We start from the raw sequence: 22130 nt of genomic DNA, 5'->3' as shown, positions 1-22130 counted from the left end.
TGCTAATATGGTAATGTGTTTGTAAATAACAGCCATGAAACAAGACAACCAGTCACTGGGGGTTTTCACTACTACTCAACATTTCCTTTATTTGAAATTAGAAACATACACAATATCTGATCAACTCACTTCAAGATTTCCACCATTTCTTTTTTGGATAATGCATCTCTTGTGTGTGATAATTAAAACCAAGTAATACCTTTGGTGTTTCAAACTTGCAACTCTAAGCAATGATAATGTAAGCCAAGCAAAAGAAAAGTTTATTAAACGATCTTATTTTAGTGTAACTATGTACCAAAATCAAGATTTACTTGTTTCCAATAAACTTTTAATGTTAATTTTGTTCTTCTATAGCATTCTCTTCAGAAGTGAGCTATTTAAGTACACTTCTTTTATCATCATTTAAATCCAAGTTTTTTCACCCTTTAAAAAAATTATGTTGAGGTATATAATCATTTTGACCTATAATTTCTTTGCTTTTATGCATATAAACTCTCTCAATTGTGTCAACATTTCTGCGATTACATTTTGGTTTGTTAACATTTCCAGTTCTATTTTTACCCATCATCTATACTGCAATTTTGTCACCATCTTTTTTTTTTTTTTTACCTTCCATTAAAGAAAATACCTATTTTGTTCCTTTGCAGAATCTGTATCAGACCTATCGTTACTTGTTCTTTAAGTCATTTATACTCCATTATTCTTTATATTTAAATCTAGGTATATCTCATGATTAAGTTTCAGATCAATTGAATTGAAATTTTTTTAGGTAAACATATTATCCCTAAGCTTGATGATAAGTCATGTGTCAAAAAGTTAATATGCTTGTGACATTAGCTGCAGTCCAGAAAATGAAATACTGTTTATCCAAGAGTCACTATTCCCTCCTCATAAGGACTTTTCTCCTTCAAAGTCTTAACGCTGAAATAAAAAGAGGTAAAATTTATAGCCATGCAAATAAGCATTTCATCTTCAATCCAAAATTTGCCTGTTGTTTTAAACTGCAAATTATAATGAAGGTTTTGGGGGTAAGGTAGTGGTGGTAGTATGATAAAACTTCAACCATCTTTCATAAGATGATTTAGTAGTGGTTTAGAGTTTAAGGTATTTTTTTTTTTATTTTTTCTTTTTTAGTTTTGGCACATTTTAGTCATGCTTCAAGAAACTACTTCCCAAAAGAAATAATAACGCTATTCTTCATCACTTTTCTTCGGGAAAATAGTTACCAGTCTTAAATTTCATGACCTACTAAGCAAGAAGCCATTAACTAGGGGGGAAATGATATTTGAATGAGAAACATCTATGTTCATTCATGATTTCCCATTAAATAGAATTTTTCAAGTTCAACAACCATTCTGACTTGATAGGTGATAATTTTAAAGAGAAGTGAAATGACTATATTAGAACAGATGACATTTATTTGACATAAGCTGGAATATTTAAAGTCTTAGATATGGTTCATAGAACAATATTGGTATATTGTTCAGAGGAAAACAATTACTCTAGTAAATAATTGCATATTCACCAACATGGTTCAATGAACTATGCACAAATCTTTAAATATAGAAGATATAATACTTTGTACAAAGCTTTGAAGTTAATTGGAAAGTAATAAGTGCATTTAAAATACAGTAAACCTAACATCATTCCTATATGGTAAAAAGAGAAATAATCTCCATTTGAGGAAGGAGAAGGAGAAAAGAAGGACATACATCATAATTAAAAAAAATATAAGTATAAGGTCTGAAAGTATCTCTATGACATTAAAATCTTGCTTTCTGTATTATCCTAATTATGTATACAAGAAAAATACATTCATGATTTACAAATAATCCATTTTGTGTAGACTTCAAATATTTTCCTCAGATATTGTAAAGTGTAGTCAGTTCAGTATGCCACAGAGTAATATTGACCAAGTTACAACCTTGGACAGCTGTTATGCACAAAAGAGCTTTGACTAAGAATTTTTAGAGTTTTCAAAATAATTCCTGTTTGTAATTTTTATGTGACTATAAAATGCTCCCATAGATCAATGCAAAATAAGATGATGCCTGTTTGAATGTATTTTTTTACGTAATAACATGACTATAATAAATACTTAGTTCAATTTCATACAGTAATTATTAAATACATTTCTTTTCAGTACTTTTTAAAAATAAACTTATTTATCATGACTTGCAAAATACACTGTCATTGCATTTATGTATTTATGTATTTATTTATGTATTTATTTAGAGACTCTTGTCAAGCTGCCAAGGCTGGAGTGCAAAGGTGCAATCTCGGCTCACTGCCGCCTTCATTTCCCGGGTTCAAGTGATTCTCCTGTCTTAGCTTCCCAAGTAGCTGGAATTACAGGCGCCTGCCACCATGCCCAGCTAATTTTTGTAATTTTAGTAGAGACTGAGTTTTATAATGTTAGGCAGGCTGGTTTTGAACTCCTGACCTCAGGTGATTCAACCACCTTGGCCTCCCAAAGTGCTGGGATTAGAGGAGTGAGCCACCATGCCTGGCATTATATTGACTTATTGATCTTTGAATATTAGTCCGTATCTTTACCAACACTCGAATTTGGAATTGACTCACATAGGTATACAATGACTTTTACAATCATTTCAAATATCTTGATGTTAGAATGCCATTTACCATCTGTCAGCAATATGTCTAGACACAAGTGAGCTCAAGGCTTTACTTGAACTTGAACTCTGATAAAACTTGCATTCAGACCCTTGAACGCAGTAGCATAGAGAGGGAAGGCCAAGTAGAACCCTGGGCACCTGGAGAAAGTGGAGTAACTGCTGATAATATGTTTCAGGGAGACAGGGAGGATATGGGTTGCAGGATCCCAAGGGAACCAAGATTCCAATCACTTCCTGTATGGTCCATTACCCTGTGGGACTTCATTTGTAAAACATAATTTTAAAAATAAAATTATTAGAAATTTCAAGACAGAGATCACAGTATATTTAACCCCAGGAGGTTTTAGACTCTTGATCTCAGAGTCCTATATAGTTTCAAACTCATGAAGCCAATTCTGTCTGTTTACCCTTTGACGTTCTTCTGCTATGGGCTAACTCAGAAAATCTCCAGTGTCAGAGTTATAGCCATGAACTAAATTTCTAAAATGACTACACTTACATGGGTAGTGTTTGGTTAGACTTCAGTTGGAGAACAAGAGATGGATTGATCACATGTTGATCATCATTCAATAGGCTAGTTTTGCCTTTTTCAAACAGTTGTGGTTTCAGGGTTTCCAACAGATGTAAGCAAGCAAATCCCATGTGAAAGTATTTTCAAAGACTCTGCTTTAGTCTCATGTCCCAATATCCCATTGAGCAGATCAAGTCTCAAGGCCAGCACAGAGTCAGCATAGAACTATACTTGCAAAGGGCTTGTTTAGAAGGAAAGGGAAAAGCTGCAGCCTTTTTTTCTCCCAATCTACTAAGCTCATAAAACTGTATACTCCAGATCTACGTTTTTCCTTTATGTAAATTATGCAAGAATAAAATCAATTAATTTAAAAAATAGATATACATTCTTGGAGAACACCAAGCCCAACAACTTCTCCTGGAGCTGTTACTGTATTTGCTCAGGTAGGTTGATTTGCTTTCCAATTTACTCTTTATTCTGCTCCAGGACTTTTTATATTTTATTTTGTTGTTGTAATCACAGTTATGAGTTACAAATTTTTTATTAAGCATTTTCTAAGGTTTCTAGCAGATGCATTTTCAAGATATCTAGTTCATAATTTTGCTCAAATAAGCAGCTTGCAATATGATTTTAGAATGACTCAAAGATTAAAAGAATAGGAAAGCTATTATATTTATTCAGAAGAAAAATAATGCTATTAAAAGACAGTTAAAATCATATGAACACATTGTAAATACAAATTGCTATAGAAAGAATATGGCTAAGATTAAGATGGTGGTTGAAATACAAAGTCATGTAAACTCCTTTTTGCTATGTATCTAGGATATTTGCTTAGCTGATCTTTTTCTATAATTTTATTATTTAGCATAAAATGGCAAACAGCTTATGTCTCATTCTTATAATGATGATCATCTATGGAAAGAGTGTATGTCTACAAAAGTAAAATGTGAATTTCAATATGAAAAGTTAATATGTGTAATCACAGTATTATTTAATTTTTAATGCATTATAACATTTTATGAATGACTGAATTTTATTTGACCCAATGTGCAAGGCTGGTATGGGATATACATGTTCTACCTTTTTGTGTGTGTGATATATCATATAAATTATTGTTCAATTAAAAAGTGAAAATTATTAAGATGTAGATTATTTTAAGTCCCCAGATACTGTATTAAATTCCAAGCCATTTCTATTAGTACCATTTATCTTTGATAGTGAAAGTGTCTTTTCATAAATTCAATGGCTTATCTTCAATGCCATACTTTTTTCCCATTATATTATAGCCTCTTTTTAAAACAAAAAAGAGTAGTGAAAGCCATTTTAAAGGTCAGAAAATTACATCAAGAGCCACGCTATGTGAATTTTGTACCACTGTTTCTAACAGAAATTCAATCTTACTGCAATCCTCCTTTTATAAATTCCTGCTGACCAAAATGAATTACATTCCTAATTTTTAGGTCACAATGGCAGATATTTTTGTGTTCAGTTGCTCTGAAATCTTGACATTTACAACCTGAAAGCTGAGAGAATTTAATCTAGTACACCTATATGTTTCTTTCAATGAAATTTTCCTTGTTTTTCCTGTAATTTTGTACTCTTTTTATTTTTACTTTTTATGTTTTCAAGTTGTAACATAGAAACTCTTGCTTATTTATTTTGCCTCAATTTCAGTGTACTTCCAAATGTATGTATCTTTTTCATATGTGTTTTATCTCATTTTTTATCACTGCCTTCTAGCAAATAATTAGCTAGAGGACATAAAAATACTTGTCTCTCTTAACATAAACCACGGTTTCACATTATGAATTTTGAAAATAGTTCTTCCCTATTATTTCTATCTTTCTTTCTGGAAATCCATAAGACTATGCCTATCTATATTTTACTGCATTTCATAAATCCTAAGAGGCATGATTTCCATATGAATGCCTCTGAAATTGAGTTGTGTCTTAGAATGATGTCATCTTACATAGCTTCTGCTTGAATAGCTATCACGACACAGTTACCATTACTTGTGAGTTTGCAAAAAATGATCATACTTGTCATAATTTTAACACTTCAATTAATCTATGCGTAGAGCTGATACTAAATTTTAGGTTTAATTGTCATATTAAAATATTACTTTAGATTCAGCATTGCAACAACAATTCATTGTGTATATACATATGTATAATATCAAACCATGGGGCTATAAATGTGATCATACCAAAGCCAGTAGTCATCATGGGAGGAGTTATGGAAATTATCTATTTTCTTACAAAACAGCAACCAAGTGTTTCATATCATCTAAGAAAGGAAGACATCTATGAGATATTTATGAGTAGTTTATTTTAAAGCTACAATCAAAATACTATCTTTCACGCATCAGAATGGAACTGATTCAAGATAATTGTATTTTGAAATAATACATTTTAGAATATATTTGTATGCAAATGGGAATAACTTAATAGAGAATAAATTGATATACAAATAAAAGAATAATTTCTAAGAAGAAAATTATTGAGAAAGTTAAAGAGGTTAAAATATGGCTGTAAGTTGAAGCAGATTCTAGGCAGATTTTTCTAAGGCTGGTAAGAAATAAAAATGAAGTCTAATCATAGGTACTGAAACTTATATTCATGTTTTCAACAGTGTCTACTGAGGATTTATTATGTGTCAGATCTTGTGCTAGGCATGGGAGATGGAAAGAGAATAGAATAAACATTCTGGCTATTAAAGGAATTGGGTGTTAGAAGAATTGTCACTCCTAAAAGTTTTAGTTATACACTGATATGGGTTAAATTGTGTCCTACACAAAAGATATGTTGAAGTTCTAATTCAGTACCTACAAGTGTGACACTATGTAAAAGTAGGGACATTGAAGATGTAATCAAGATAAGACAAAATAACACTGAATTTGAGTGGGCTCTAATCTTTATGGCTTCTGCCCATACCAAAAAGATTTACGTCATACAATGAAGGTAGAGATTGAAGTGTAGAAGCCAAGCAACACCAAAATTTCAAGGAGTGGATTTTCTCCTATTCTAACTGGCAGTTTTTCTGACTATGTTTGTGAGTCAGATTTAGAGTATAAACAGGTCTATGTGAGAAGATGTGCATATCCATGCCCAAATAGTAAGCTCCCTAATAACAGTGCATCTAGGATTCTTTCTTTTGGTTTAAATATATAAAATGCTACACATGGTATAAATAAATTTATTTTTATGGATAAAATATCATTTATAACACCTCCAGTGTGCCGCAATTTTACAGTGAATGCTGCTTTTACTAAATACAATGTAAAATATGGAACATAAATAAGCAGATATGTTAGAATACTGGGAAATTAATCTGATATTATTCAGTCTTAAAAGGTATTCTTTTTTAAAAACAGTGGATTCAGGGAAGCTGCCATACTTATTAAAGAAAATAACTGACAGGAGCAAGGTAAAGTATTTTAATACCCATTTGGGCTCCCCATATTGCCAAAGAGAGATGGAAAATAAGAGTAAAAATTGTGATGTCATAGTATAAAGCTAATTAGTTAATTCAGCTGAGTTTATTTTTTTATGAAAAATAATGAAAAGTAAAAATACATTTTTGAAAAACTGAGCAATGGATGGAATTGTAGAAAATAAACTATCATGAAAAGGACTGGTACCAACACAATCCTTTTTATGACAGGATGTCATACAAAGAAGTATTGGTACCAATCTTACTGAAATTATTCCAAAGAATCAAGAAAAATGGATCCTCCTTAATTCAAGAAACCAGCATCATCTTAATACAAAAATCTGGCAAGAAAACACACAAAAAGGAACATTATAGATCAATCTCTCTAGTGAATATAGACATAAAATTCATCTACAAAACACTAGCAAACCAAAACCAGGAGCATATGGAACAAATAATTCATCACCACCAAAAGGTGCATTTTATTCCTGGAAGATAAGGATAGTTCAGCATACACAAATCAATACATGTAATTCACTACATATACAGAATTTAAAACTAAAATAATGTAACCTCAACGAACACAGAAAAAGCATTTGATAAAATATAACATCCGGCAGGAAGTGGTGGCTCACACCTTTAATCCCAGCACTTTGAGAGGCCAAGGCGGCTGCATCATGAGGTCAGGAGTTCAAGACCAGTCTGGCCAGCATGGTGAAACTCTGTCTCTACTGAAAATACAAAAAATTAGCTGGGCATGGCGGTGCATGTCTATAGTCCCAGGTACTTGGGAGGCTGAGGCAGGATAGTTGCTGAACCTGGCAAGCAGAGGTTGCAGTGAGTCAAGATCATGCCACTCTACTCCAGCCTGGGTGACAGAGTGAGACTCCATCTCAAAAACAAAAACAAAAACAAAAAACTAACATCTTTCATGATTAAACACCCCCAAAAAAACTAGTCAGAGAGAGGATATACTCAAAATGGTAAAAGTCATATATGATAAACTCACAGACAACATTATGCTGAATAACCAGAAGCTGAAAGCATAGTCCTTAAGAACTGTAGGAAGATAAGGGTATCCATCTCTCACCATTGCTATTAAACATAGTACTGGAATTCCTAGCCAGAGGAATAGGAAAATAATGATAAATGAATTCACAAAAGTATCAGGATCCAAATTTATGCAAAAATCAGTTGCAGTTCTTTACGCCAACAATGCTCAAGCTAGGAATTAAATCAAGAACTCCATTTATAATTGCCACACACATACAAAAATCTAGGAGTATATTTGATCAAGGGAGTAAAATACTTTTATAAGATAACTACAAAATGCTGATAAAAAAACGATAAATGACACAAACAAATATAGAAAAACTCCATCTCACAGATAGGGAGAGTCAATATCATTAAAATAACTATACTTTTCCAAGCATCTAGAGATTCAATGCAGTTCTTATCAAATTACAAATGTCATTTTTTGTGGAATTAGAAAAAAATTCTAAAATTTATATAGAACCAAAAAAGAGCTCAAATAGTCAAAGCAGTCCTAAGCAAAAAGAACAAAGCCAGAGGCACTACATAATTTTATTTCAAACTATACCATAAAACTACAGTAATCAAAACAATATGGAATTGGTACAAAAATAAACATATATATCAATGGAACAGAATAGAGAACACAGAAATAAATCTATACACTTTCAACCAACTAATCTTCAATGTAGTCAATAAAAGTAAATGAAGGGGAAATGACACTCTTTGCAATAAATGGTGCTTGGGAAATTAGCTAACCATATGCAGAAGAATTAAACTGGACCCCAATCTCCCACTATATACAAAAATTAACTTAAGGTAGATTAAAGACTTAAATGTAAAACCTCAAACTAAAAAATAAAATAAATAAAAGAGATTTTAAGAAAAACTTTTTTTCTCAGCAAACTGACACAAGAACAGAAAACCAATCACCTCATGTTATCACTCATAGGCAGGTGTTGAACAATTAGAACGTGTGGACACAGGGAGGGGAGCATCACACACTGTGGTCAGTTGGGGAGCGGCTAGGGGAGGGACAGTGGGGGATGAGGAAGATGGGGAGGGATAATGAGGGGAGAAATACCAGATACGGGTGATGAGGGATGAAGGCAGCAAACCACCTTGCCATGCATGTACCTGTGCAACAATCCTGCATGATCTGCACATGTACCCCAGAATCTAAAGTACAATTAAAACAAAAAAAAAAAAAAAGAAAAACTTTTCTAGATATTGTACTAAACTAAGAATTTATGAGTAGGACCTCAAAAGCAAATGCAACAACAATTAAAAAATAGACAAATGGTACTTAATTAAACTAAAGAGATTCTGCAGAGCAAAAGAAACAATCTACAGAGAAAACACACAACCTGCAGAATAGGAGAAAATATATGCCTCTGACAAAGGACTAACATCCAGAATCTATAATGAACTTAAACAAATTAACAAGAAAAAGCAAATAACCCCATTAAAAAGTGAATATGAAACATGAACAGATACTTTTCAAAAGAAAACATACAAGTAGCCCATAACATGAAAAAATGCTGAACAAAACTAGTCATCAGAAATACAAATCAAAACACAATGAGATACTATCTCTAGTCAGAATGGCTACTGTCAGAATAGCTACTGTCAGAATAGCTACTGTTAAAAAGTCAAAAATAACATGTTGAAGATGAGGGGAAAAGAGAATGCATATACACTGTTGATGGGAATATAAATTAGTCCAACTTCTATGGAAAACAGTATGCAGATTTTTCAAAGTACTAAAAATAGAAATAACATTCAACCTAGAAATCCCACCACTGGGTATCTACCCAAAAGAAAAGAAATCGTATTACCAAAAGGATACCTAAACTCATTTTCTTTTTGTTGCAGCACTAATCACAATAGCAAAGACATGGAATCAACCTTGTTGCCTACCAATGGTGGATTGAATAAAAACATCATATTATATATACACCTTGGACTACTAAACAGACATAGAAATAATGAAGTCATGTCCTCCACAGCAATATGGATGCAGCTTTCTAAGTGGAATATTCAGAAAGAGAGAATCAAATACCACATGTTTCCACTTAAAAGTGGGAGCAAAACAGTGGGTACACATGGATATAAAGATGAAAACAATAAATACCTAGAACTCCAAAAAAAGGGAGGGTGAGAAGTAGGTGAGAGTTGGAAGCTATCTATTTGGTACAATGTCCACTATTGGGGTGATTAGTATACTAGAAGCTCAAACTCAAGGTTTGCAATACATCTATCTAACAAACTTGCACATGTGTCCCCTCAATCTATAATAAAAACACAGAATAAAATAAAATGCAATAGAGATTAGACAAAAGAAAAGGATTATGAATTTCTTGTTTTAGAATTAATGAAAATAATTCAATATTGGAGATCAATCTTAACAGTAATTCAAGGAAAAGTGTTATCAATAAAAAAGAAGTACAAATGACAAATATATCTAATATATACACTTAAAAACAAATAATCACAAATATGCAAGAACTATTTTTGATGATTAAATAAACTAACACCAATGAATTAATGAGTTGTTTACCCATTTAACATGGAGTAAAATCTTAATAATTTTACCTGGTATTGGCATTTTTGGTGTTTTAAAAAGCTCTGTGTGTGTGTGTGTGTGTGTGTGTGTGTGTGTGTGTGTGTGTGAGCAAATGCACAATTATATGAATAGAGTGAAAAACTGAATGTGCACTTGAAGAAAATGTATCCTCTGACCTAAACAAATGCCAAACCCAAAAGAGACACATGTATTTCTGTGCAAAGGGCTGTGAAACTGGATTTTGAGCTGCATGAGGTAAGAGTGTGCAAATTTGAATTGTCATTTTTTGGACATAGGTGAAGAGGATGTTGGTATGTCCTCTGTGAATAAAATGGTGTCCAGAAGTGGATTGGAGCAAAGGTATTAGATGTTCCTACACACCTGTTGTCATTTTCCATTGTTTACAGATATAGGTTGGAAGTAATTCAGGATGAAATATCCAAGTCTTCTTGTAAACATTTATTTTGTTAATGCCAAAAGAACAAAGCTTTCAAAGCAGTCATTTTTTTTTTAACCCTTTTACCTGTGTCCTGGAATTAGGTGCCAAAGAGAAAGGCATCAGGTCCTTAATGATCAGTCAGAGGTCAGTAAATCCACTTAAAGGAATATCCACAAAATAAATGTTTACTCTTTTAAACCATTAATAATTTTAGGTTACATTTGTTACATTTTAGATATCCTAACTAATACATTTATCTAGTGCTGTATGCAAATTGATATAAATTTCTGGTGAGTAGCTTGGCAATGTGTTTCAGGATCTTTACAAAGGTGTGTTCATTTTCAAATTTTAATTTTTTGAATTTATTATTTTGTGGAAAGACAGGGTCTCACTATGTTGTTCAGACTGGTCTTGAACTCCTGGCCTGAAATGATTCTCCTGCCTTGACTTCCCAAAGCGTTGGGATTACAGGTATAAGCTACCATGTCTGAACTTAAAAATTTTTAAGTAGGCAAAATAATACTCTTCTCTAAGGATTTACATGCAGGTTGCTTACAAAAGTTGTGGTTTACTTTTAAGAATAAATTTGAAGTAACTATAATAATTCAAAACATAGAAATAATATCAAAATTATAATGTACCCTTATAAAATCATATCCTGTGGCCATACAAATTCTGCCTTGGAGTACTAAAGAATAACTTTTAAACCATCAAAATATAATAAATAAAAATCAGTAATAGCACTATATATTATATATTTCCTTTTTTAAAATAAAATTTTAAAATGTCCATGAAAATTTTAATTATTCATTTTTTGTTGGTGGGACCAAAAAAAAATTTCATTTTATATATTTATGTGATAAACATGTTTCCTAGAAATTAATGTTATGCAAAAGCTTTGGAAATGTTTACTATTTTAGTTGATTTTAATTTGAAATCAGTCAGAAGTACATATAGACTTTCAGAGGCCAGATCATAATCATAATTTATAACTAAAACTTTTAGGTAGCAACAATTTCATTAATAATATAAATATTAAAAATGTGAATTGAATGCAAAGCATTACATACACAAAATTATTGTCATCAAATATAATTATGCTGATACTACTCATATACAAAATACAATGATGAACAGCATTTTATTAATGCATATTCAAAAATATTACTTATAATATAAAAAACAAAATCTTAAAATCTGGAATACTGACAATACCAAATGGTAACCAAGATGTGGACCAACAAAAACTCTAACTTATTGGTGGTTGGAAAGCAAAAGCCAACTGCCATTTTGGAAGACAGTCTGGAAGCTTTTTGTGTGAAACTAAATATGCTATTATCTAATAATCCATCAACGGTGCTCCTTGGTATTTACCTAAAATAATTGAGAACTTATATCCTCACAAAAACCTTCACATAGATTATTGTAGCAGGTTTAATCATAATTGCTAAAACTTGTAGTCAACCAAGATTTCTTCCATAAATGAATAGAAAAATAAACAGTAGCGCGTCAAGAAAGTAGAATACAATTTAACATTACAAAGAAATTCAATTTCAAGCAATGAAAAAATATGGAAAACTTAATACATATTATGAAGCCTCCCAAAAATCTGAAAAGGCTGTATGCTGTTTGAATTCAACTATATGATATTGTGAGAAAGGCAAAACTAAGAAGACAGTAAAAATAGCAGTGTTTGCCAGGGGTTGATGTAGGGAAGTATGAATTGATGGAGCACAGGATTTTTAGAGCAAGGCAATGTAACTACTCTGAATGACACTATAATGGTTGATACAAGTAATTAGATATTTGTCCAATCCATGGAATGTACAGCATCGAGTAAAGCCTAATGTAAACTATGGACTTTGGGCAATAATGATGTGTCAATGTAAGTTCATTGATTGTAACAAATATATCACTCAAGTGGGGAATATTAATAATAAAACAGAATATGCAAATTTGGCATAAGCCTATATGGAAAATATCTGTACCTTCTACTCAACTTTACTGTGAAACTAAAACTACTCTAAAAATAGTTTGTTAAAAAAAATTGAACAACTATGGAGGAAAAAAAATTTAAGTTTTCTAAAATGCATAATTTGAAAGAGCTTCTAAAATTATTCAAAAAGTATCAAAGAATATATAAGAACCAGAGAGAAAATGTACAATGCATGTGGTTTTGCTAAGATAAGACATTCTAGCCCTGTGTGAAATATTTGTATAATGCAATCTGATTCTCCTAAGTCAAGTAATTATCTCTGCACTGTTTTATTTCCTAAAGTATGCATTTTCCTATTTGATTAGATTTTAAAGAAAATAATCAACAGTGAATTGACTTGACTGCAGCTAGAACAGTGTATGTCATACAGTAGCTATTCACTAAATAATTACATAAATAAATATATTAATTAATGTCACTCTCAAATATTTAGCAAAATTTTCAATATTGCTATAAACTAAAATCTTTCTACCACATATGCAAGGCCATATAATATGCAATCACGATATAAAAATGTGCCTGCATAATTTTTTGAAAGTTTAATAAATTTATCTTCACTGATAGTTAAAAATTTTATGGTACAGAATTATGTAAACAGAAAGAGATGGTAGACAATTTGAAAACAGGCTAAAGGGCCAGAGGACAGAAGGAACAATTAGCCTATAGGAAAAGAGCAGCAGCTTGGTGATTAATGATCATGCACTTGTGAAAGTTCACAGCCTCCCAGCAGTGAAGAATAAAAGACTTTGAAAGACAGGGATTGTGTACTGTTTCACTCTGTGCTTCTAGCTTCTATGTCAGTGACCAATACAGAGTAAATATGGAATAAAATTTTCTTAAAATAAATAAATGGCATTGAACGATTACCTAGTTTAAGAAAGAAAATGAACCATACAACATGAATCATCCAAGCATAGTCAATCACCCATAATCATTTTAGCTAACTAGTACTTAAACTCAATTTCTACATAGCTTCTTTCAAAATTGAATGTAAACATTTCATATTTTTCCTATCTCTTTAACTTGAAATATATGGATTTAGAGAAGCTCTGCTGACAAGATAATAACAGAATAATGTTCAATTTAAATTACAGTAACCAGAAGGTAGTTACATTTATTTTAGCATGAATTTTAATGAGTAGAAGAAAGTAATGGATCAGTAATTTTGTCTATACTTTTAATAAAAGCAAAATATAATGTATTTTTTAACATTACTAATTATGAATTCATGAGATAGACTGGCATTCATATCAAACAGAAAAATGTATTTATATAGGATTTTAAGTGCACACTAATATATGAAAAAATAATTTAATAATTGTGAATTCAGCCTTGGTCACAGTTAAATTATGAAGCATACTTGCTCTTGAACAAACCTACCAGATATTTCTTCAACTAAGTGGAACAGATTTTGGAGCTAGATGAACCTCATATGACTGAATTGTCTACAGTATTTATGACTGTACTACTAGGTGCATATTATCTTTCATTTTTATTGGTAGAAACTTTATTTTTACTAGAAATTAAAGACATGTAATTCAACTGTAAATATAATCTTGTCCTTACCCATACAAAGTATATTAATCAAGGAAAAGGTTTTATGTAGCTAATGGATATACAATATGTTCTTAAGCATGGGTTTGTTAATATTGAAAACATTTGTCATGTGTAATTTATTGTATCTCCTGCCATCAAAAGTTGATTAAATGGTAAACCAACTAAAACCAAATGAATGAACAAAGTATATCTAAAACTTTTTCAGGTATTTATGCTTTAATCAGGATTCTTGTTATTTTATTTTATGTTTGTATCAACTACATATTCTTTCCTTTCTGTGTCAGCTCTATCCTCCAGCGGCTTCCCTCAAGTAATCAAAGTAATCAAGTGGTTTTAGAAGATTCAGGTTTTAAGTTAAAAACTACATCATGAAGCAAGAAATTTCTGTTTTAATGTTCTAAGTCAATTTTCTGAAATTCAAATGCATTGAACCAAATCTGAATCATTTTCTGTGATCAAACCAATGTCACCACACACCATTTGTTCTCTATCTGGGTTATAATAATCAATCAATGGTGTTAGAAGGCATAGGACACCCCTGAGTGTTTTCAGTCATGAAGCTGAGGGACTAGGCATGCTAATTTTATTATGTGCTTGCTACACAATCAGTGAACAGTAGAAAGAATGTTACAGAGAAACTCCAACATCCACTATAGCATTCCTAAGTAACAGAGACAAGATAATAATGGAGAGTTCAGTCTGGGGTGTGCGTGCATTTGTGTGTATGTATTTGTCAATGTATATGCAATCATTTAATCAGAAATGTTATAAAGCAAGCCTCATAAGGATCATTGCAGAGTAACTTTTCCTATGGTTGACGAAGTAATAACATTCTGTGTGTTTAGATCTATATTCTTGTCATGACTGTAGCCCCAACTAATAAAACCTGATGATAATAAAGATGTTTTAGTTGCTTATAGAGCTACTTTTTTTGCAGAAAGGATTTTTAAAGGTACCAGTAAGCATCACTTTTTCCATGGCTTTTCTAATGCTAACCTTGAGTCTAATTGTAAAGTAAGCATTTCAAAACATTTTGTGTTTAAGAGTGGTATTTTGATACCATTATAATGAAATTACTGTCTCTGACTTGATCCGTAAAAATTCATGTGATAGTCATGAGAGAAAAAGAATAACATAAATATTACTTAATAAATTATAGTGGTTCATAACATATTTTTATTTATCTTATATGCAATTTGCCCTTTTATATATCTTCAATATTTCCTTTCATTGAGAAGCTATGCAACACAGGATTTATGCTCTATAATCCTAGTCTTATTATTTTTTCATACAAAAATCACAAAAGAGTTTATTCCAAAGAAAAGACTCTTTTTAGTAAATCCTACACAAGGAAAAGCACAATTCTTAGGACTGAAGTTTATATAAATAATGATGAGCAGGCTGAGCATGGTGGATCACGCCTGTAATCCCAGCACTTTAGGAGGCCCAGGCAGATAAATCACTTGAGCTGAGAAATTCAAGACCAGCCCGGGCAACATAAGGAAACATCATATCTATAAAAGCAAAGAAACAAACAAACACAATTAACTGTGCTTGGTGGTTCATGTCTGTGGTCCCAGCTACTCAGGAGTCTGAGATGGGAGGGTCCCTTGAGTCCTGGAGGTCATATCTGCAGTGAGCCCTTGATTGAGCCACAGAACTCCAGCCTCGTTAACAGAGTAAAGCTTTGTCTCAAAAAAAAAGAAAAAAAGCTAAGTAATTGTATGTTTAACTACATAGCAAGTTATTTGAGTAAGCTGGTTTTGTAATTCAAACTATTTAACTTTATAACTAAAAATATTAAATGATTGTGAGATTCTATCTGTTACTCTCTCGTGTTTCAGTTTTATTGAGAATTATAGCAAATAAACTGACTAGTAGATTATTAATAAAATTATTAGTTTATATGAATGAGTATCTTGTTTAAAATGGTAACGAAATTTATATATTTACATAATAATAAATAATTTATTGAATCATACATTTGGTTCTACATACAATTTATAAATTTATGTTTCTCCCTTAAAAATAACCTTTAGATTACTCATAATACCTACAACAATGTAAATACAATGTAAATAGTTATCTTTATTCTTTCATTTACATTCTATTTTATTTAATTTTTCCAAATTTTGATGTGCTCTTGGTTGAACTTGTGAATGCAGAAACCATGAATATAAAATCCTAAAGACCCCATCAAGCCTTACCTAGATTTGATAAGGTAAATTTTAGGATACAAAATAAACATACAAAAACCAGTAGTGTTTCTATACACCAATAACAATCCAGATGAAAACTAAATCAAGAAGGCAATCCCATTTACAATACCTACAAATAAAAGACTTAGGAATATATTTAACTAAGGAGGTGAAACATCCCTATAAGATAAACTACATAACTGATGAAGTAAAATGTAGATAACACAAACAAATGGAAAACCACCCATACTCATAGAAAAATTAATAATATTAAAATGACATACTGCCCAATGCAATCTACAGATTCAGTGAAATTTCCACGAAAATGTCATTTTCCACATAATTAGAAAAAATATAGGAAATTAATATGGAACCATAAAAGACCCTAATAGAGCAATTAATAAACAAAGCTGAAGGCATTCCACTACCAAAAAACAAAGCTGAAGGCATCCCACTACCAGACTTATCAAATTAGTAGTATTCAAAACAGCATGATACTTGTATTTGACACAAAGATCAATGGAAAAGAATAGAGAATTTAAAAATAAAACTACATGTCTATAGCCTTCAGATCTTGACGAAATTGACAAGAACATTCACCAGGAAAAAGATAACCTTTTCAATAAACGGTGCTGGCAAAATTGGCTTGTAATATGAAGATGAATAAAACTGGACCCCTATCTCTCATTGTCTACAAAAAATCAACTCAGGATGGTTTAAGTTCAATATAAGACCTCAAACTATAAAAATACCAAAGGAAAAACCAAAGGAAAATTCTTTTGAATTTTCACTTTATTGGTTTAGGCAAAGACCTTATGATTAAGACCACAATAGTACAGGCAGCAAAAACAAAATAAACAAATGAGATTTAATTAAACTAAAAAGCTTCTGCACAGTGAAAGAAATAATCAACAGAGTGTACAGACTGCTTGCATGATGGAAAAAATATGCACAAATTATGCATCTGATAGGGGACGAATATCCAGAATTTCCACAAACTCAACAACAACAAAAGCAAAAACAATACTATTAAAAAAGGGGCAGAGCTCCTAAGTAGACATTTTTCAAAAGAATATACACAAATGATCAGCAGGTTTATCATCAAAGCATTCTCAACATCACTCATCTTCAGAGAAATGCAAATTAAAACCACATTGAGATATAATCTTACACTAGTCAGAATAGCTAATATTTGAAAAACAAAAAATAACATGTTGGCAAGGATTTGAAGAAAAGGGATTGCTTATATACTGTTGGTGTGAATGTAAATTAGTACAACCTCTATAAAAAAAATTGAAGATATCTCAAAGAAGTAAAAATAGAAGTACCATTTCATTCAGTAATCCCATGACTGGATGTTTACACAAAGGAAAAGAAAACATATCAAATAAATACCTGTACCAGTGTGCGTATTGCTGTACTATTTACAATAGCAAAGACATGGAATCAACTTTAGTGTTCATCAATGAATGGTAGGTTAAAGAAAAGGTGGTATATATACACAAAGGAATACTATTCAGCCATAAAAAGAATGAAATCACATATTTTGCAGCAACATGAATAGAAAGGTAGGCCATTATCTTAGATGAAACAAGTCAGACAAAGAAAGTTGAATACCACATATTCTTACTTATAAGTGGGAGCTAAATAATGCTTACACATGGCCATAGACTGTGGAATGCTAGATAATGGAGACTCAGATGAATGAGGGTGTGGGAATGGAACTTAATGGTTTCAATGTATAGTATTCAGGTAATATGGATACCCTAAAAGCCTTGACCTTACCACTTCACAATCTATGTATGTGACAAAATTATACTTGAATCCCATAAATTTATATGAAAAAGGTACATGAACTAAACACTCCAACTAAAAAACAGAGAGTAGTAAAATGGATTTTAAAATACAACATAATTCAGCTATCTGCTATCTATAAGAGGCATACATTAGATTCATAATCACAAATAGCAGCCTTTAAAATTTTCTCTTTTGCATTCACTTTGGACAGTCTGGGGTCTACGTGCCTTGGTTATATGTTTCACATAGTATCTCTGAAGTGTTCACATGATTTCTCATATCTATATGTCTATCTCTCTATCAAGATTAGAAAAATTTTCTTGAATTGTTCCATCGAATATGTTTTACAGGTTGTTTGCTTTTTCTCCTTGTCTCTCAGGAATGCCAGTAATTCATAGTTTTGGTGACTTTGCATAATCACCAAATTTTTGGAGATTGTTTATTTTTAAAAATTCTTCTTAATTTATTTTGTCTGGCTGAACTGGTTCAAAATACTGATCTTCACATAGAGTGGAAAATACACACTGGGGCCTTTTGTAGGGTGGAGAGTAAAAGGAGGGAGAGGATCAAGCAAAACAACTAATGAGTACTAGGTTTAATACTTGCGTGATAATATTCTGTACAACAAACCCTCATGACACAAGTTTGCCTGTGTAACAAATGTGTACTTGTGACCCTGAACTTAATAGTTAAAAAAAAAAGTCTGGTCTTCAATCTTTGACGTTCTTTGTTCTGCTTGGTCATGTCTATTGATAAAGCTTTTAATTGTACTTTGAGATTCCTTACATGAGTTTTTCAATTTTAGAAGCTCTGGTTAATTTTGTTTTAAGATGTTTATCTCTTATTTTCTGGGTTATTTTAAAAGCTTCCTCCTGTTGATTTTCGACATTGTCTTGGATCTTGTTGAGCTTCATTGTTATCCATACTTTGAATTATTTGTCATTTCTGAGTTTCCATTTTGGTTAGAGGTCATTGCTGGAGATCTAGTGTGTTCCTATGGTAGTGTGAGGACATTCAGATTTTTCATGGTGCCAGTATTTTTGCGCTGGTTCCTTCTCATGTAGAGACACTGATATTTCCATTTTTTGTAATTATTTTCATGAAGGTAGGTTGTTTTTTCTTTCTTTCTCTATAATACTATTGCTTTATTTCTTTCCTTTTTCTGCTTTCTTCAGAAAATGTGACTGTAGGGAATACTGGGTAGAGTGTTTTGGCACTTCTGGCAGATTTTATACTGGGCTGTGCACTGTGACCTATAAGCCAGGAGATGATGCTGGGTAAGAGCTAGGAGCGGGCAACATGGCCAGGTATAAATTTGATTCTGGTTTATAGGCATACACTCTCTGCTGGCTCAGGTAATGGGATACACAGCCAGAAAAAAAGAGTAAAATCAATCATGCCTTTTGCAGCAACATGGATGCAGCTGGAGCCCATTATCCTAAGATAATTAATGCAGGAAAAGAAAACCAAATATGACATGTTCCCATTTATAGGTGGAACTAAACAGTGTATACTCATGGACATAAAGGGGCAATGATGAAACTTGGGACTACTAATAAGCAGAGGTAGGGAAGGGGGCAACCGTCGAAAAACTATTGGGTGGTATGCACAGTACATGGGTGATGGAATAATTTGTACCATAGACTTCATCCTCATGCAATTTACCCAGCTAAGAAACCTGTACAGGTACCCTCTTAATCTAAAATAAAAGTTTAAAAAAAAAACAAATAGTTTAAAAACAAAAGAATGAAAAAAGACATACCATGTAAACATGACCAACATATAGCTACAGTGGCTATAGTAATAGTTTTTAACATTCTATTTTAAGATAGAAATTATTAATATAGATTGGAAAATTGTAATGATGAAAGGGTAAATCTATCAAAAGGTATAACAATTATAAACCTATGTGCATCTAACAACAGAGATCCAAAATACGGAATGCAAAATTGACAGAATTAAAGGGATTAGGATGTATTTCAACAATAATAATTGAATACTTGAATGCTCACCTTGAAATAGTAGCTAAAATAAGACAGACTATCAATACTAAAATAGAAGATTTAAACATGATGAACTACTTAGACTTAAGAGATATCTATAGAACACATCAAACAAACACAGCAGAATACACATCCTTCTCTAGCAAATATTAAACATTCTAAAGGACAGAACAAAAAAAAGCCTCCATGTTAAGAAATGTTAAACATCTCTAATCATCAAATAAATGTAAATACAAATCACTATGAGGTATTTTGTAAAGCTCTTTTGAATGGCTATTATAAAAATGACAAAACTGTGTATATACCCAAAGGAGTATAAAACATTCAACTATAAAGACACATGCACATGTATGTTTACTGTGGCACTATTCACAATAGCAAAGACTTGGAACCAACCCAAATGCCCATCAATGATAGAATAAATAAAGAAAATGTGGCACATATACATCATGGAATACTATGCATCCATAAAAAAAGATGAGCCCATATCCTTTGCAGGGACATGGATAAAGCTGGAAACCACCATTCTCAGCAAACTGACACAAGAACAGGAAACCAAACACTGCATGTTCTCACTCATAAGTGGGTGTTGAACAATGAGGAAACATGGACACAGGGAGGGAACATCACACACTGGGGCTTGTCGGGGGTTGGGGGGTTAGGGGAGGGATAGCAGCGGGTGGAGGGTTGGGGAAGGATAACATTAGGAGAAATACCTAATGTGGATGATGGGGAGATGGATGCAGCAAACTATCATGGCACTTGCATACCTATGTAACAAACCTGCACGTTCTGCATATGTACCCCATAACTTAAAGTATAATAATAATAAAAAAGACAAAACATAACAAGTATTGGTGAGTACATTAAGTCAATGAAATTTTTGTACACTGTTGAGGATGTTAATTAGTACAACTATTTTGGGAAATAGTATGGCATTTCCTCAAAAACCTAAAAATAGAATTATCATATGATCTAGCAATTCTATGTCTTAAATATATTTAAAGGAATTGACATTTTTATGTTAAAGATATATCTGTAAACTCATTTTAATTGCAGCATTATTTACAACGGCCAAGCATAGATGCAATCTAACTGTCTATCAATGGGTTAATAAACTTTTTAAATGTAGTATATAAAGACAATGGAATCCTACACAGCTTTTTAAAAAAAAGGACATTTTGTCATTTGTGACAACATAGATAGAACTGGTAAACTTTACGTTAAGTGAAATAAGCTTGGCACACATAGATAAAATAATGTATGATCTCACATGTGGAATATAAAGGCATAGATTTCACAGTGGCAGAGAGTAGAAAGTTATTACTAGAGGCTGTGGCAGTTTGTGGGGTTTGGGGAATGGAAGAGAGAAGATATTGATCAAAGTGTACAAAGTTTCAGTTAGATGACAGGAATAAGTTTTAGTGATCAATTGCACTTCATCATGACCACAGTTTATAATAATGTATTTAATGTTTTAAAATTGCTAATACAATGGATTTTTAATGTCTTTACCATAAAACTATAAGTTGGCAAGATAATAGATATGTTAATTAGTTTTATTAAATTTTTCTATAATGTATACAAAGATCAAAACATAACATTCTATCCCTAAGTATAATTATTGCCAATTAAAAATAAAGAAACATTTTTTGAAATGGTTGAAATTGTAAAATGCATTTCACTGACCTTTGTTTAATGCCATTATAAATCAAAGGCAGAAGGAAATATGGAAAATTTAATTGCATCTGAAAATAAAGCAGACACTTTAAATATTAAATGAATCAAATAAGAAATCAGAAGAAAAGTTGTAAAGTACGTTGGGATGACGGAGAATGAAAGCATAACACACTAAAACTTATGGGAAGAAACTAAAACAATGCTAAGAGGAAAAATTTATAGCTGAAAATATGTATCTTAAAAAGAAGAAATCAAATCCATAATAAAACTTTCCAGCTTTTAA

The 22130-nt window shown here is 31.8% G+C and overlaps 1 long non-coding RNA gene across 1 annotated transcript in view; it reads right to left on the bottom strand.

Annotated features, from left to right (window-relative positions):
* Window positions 1–15411: 15411 nt before the first annotated feature.
* The window catches only part of LOC116526367, a 65774-nt gene continuing 59055 nt past the window's right edge, over window positions 15412–22130 (bottom strand). The window contains exon 4 of the long non-coding RNA XR_004258115.1: window positions 15412–15683. This is a non-coding gene — a long non-coding RNA (uncharacterized LOC116526367). The remainder of the gene's footprint in view (window positions 15684–22130) is intronic.

Source organism: Sapajus apella, unplaced genomic scaffold (assembly GCF_009761245.1).
Source record: "Sapajus apella isolate SASKATOON/1434 unplaced genomic scaffold, GSC_monkey_1.0 scaffold50, whole genome shotgun sequence".
NCBI classification, from domain to species: domain Eukaryota; kingdom Metazoa; phylum Chordata; class Mammalia; order Primates; family Cebidae; genus Sapajus; species Sapajus apella.
This window is presented reverse-complemented; position numbering and strand designations above follow the sequence as displayed.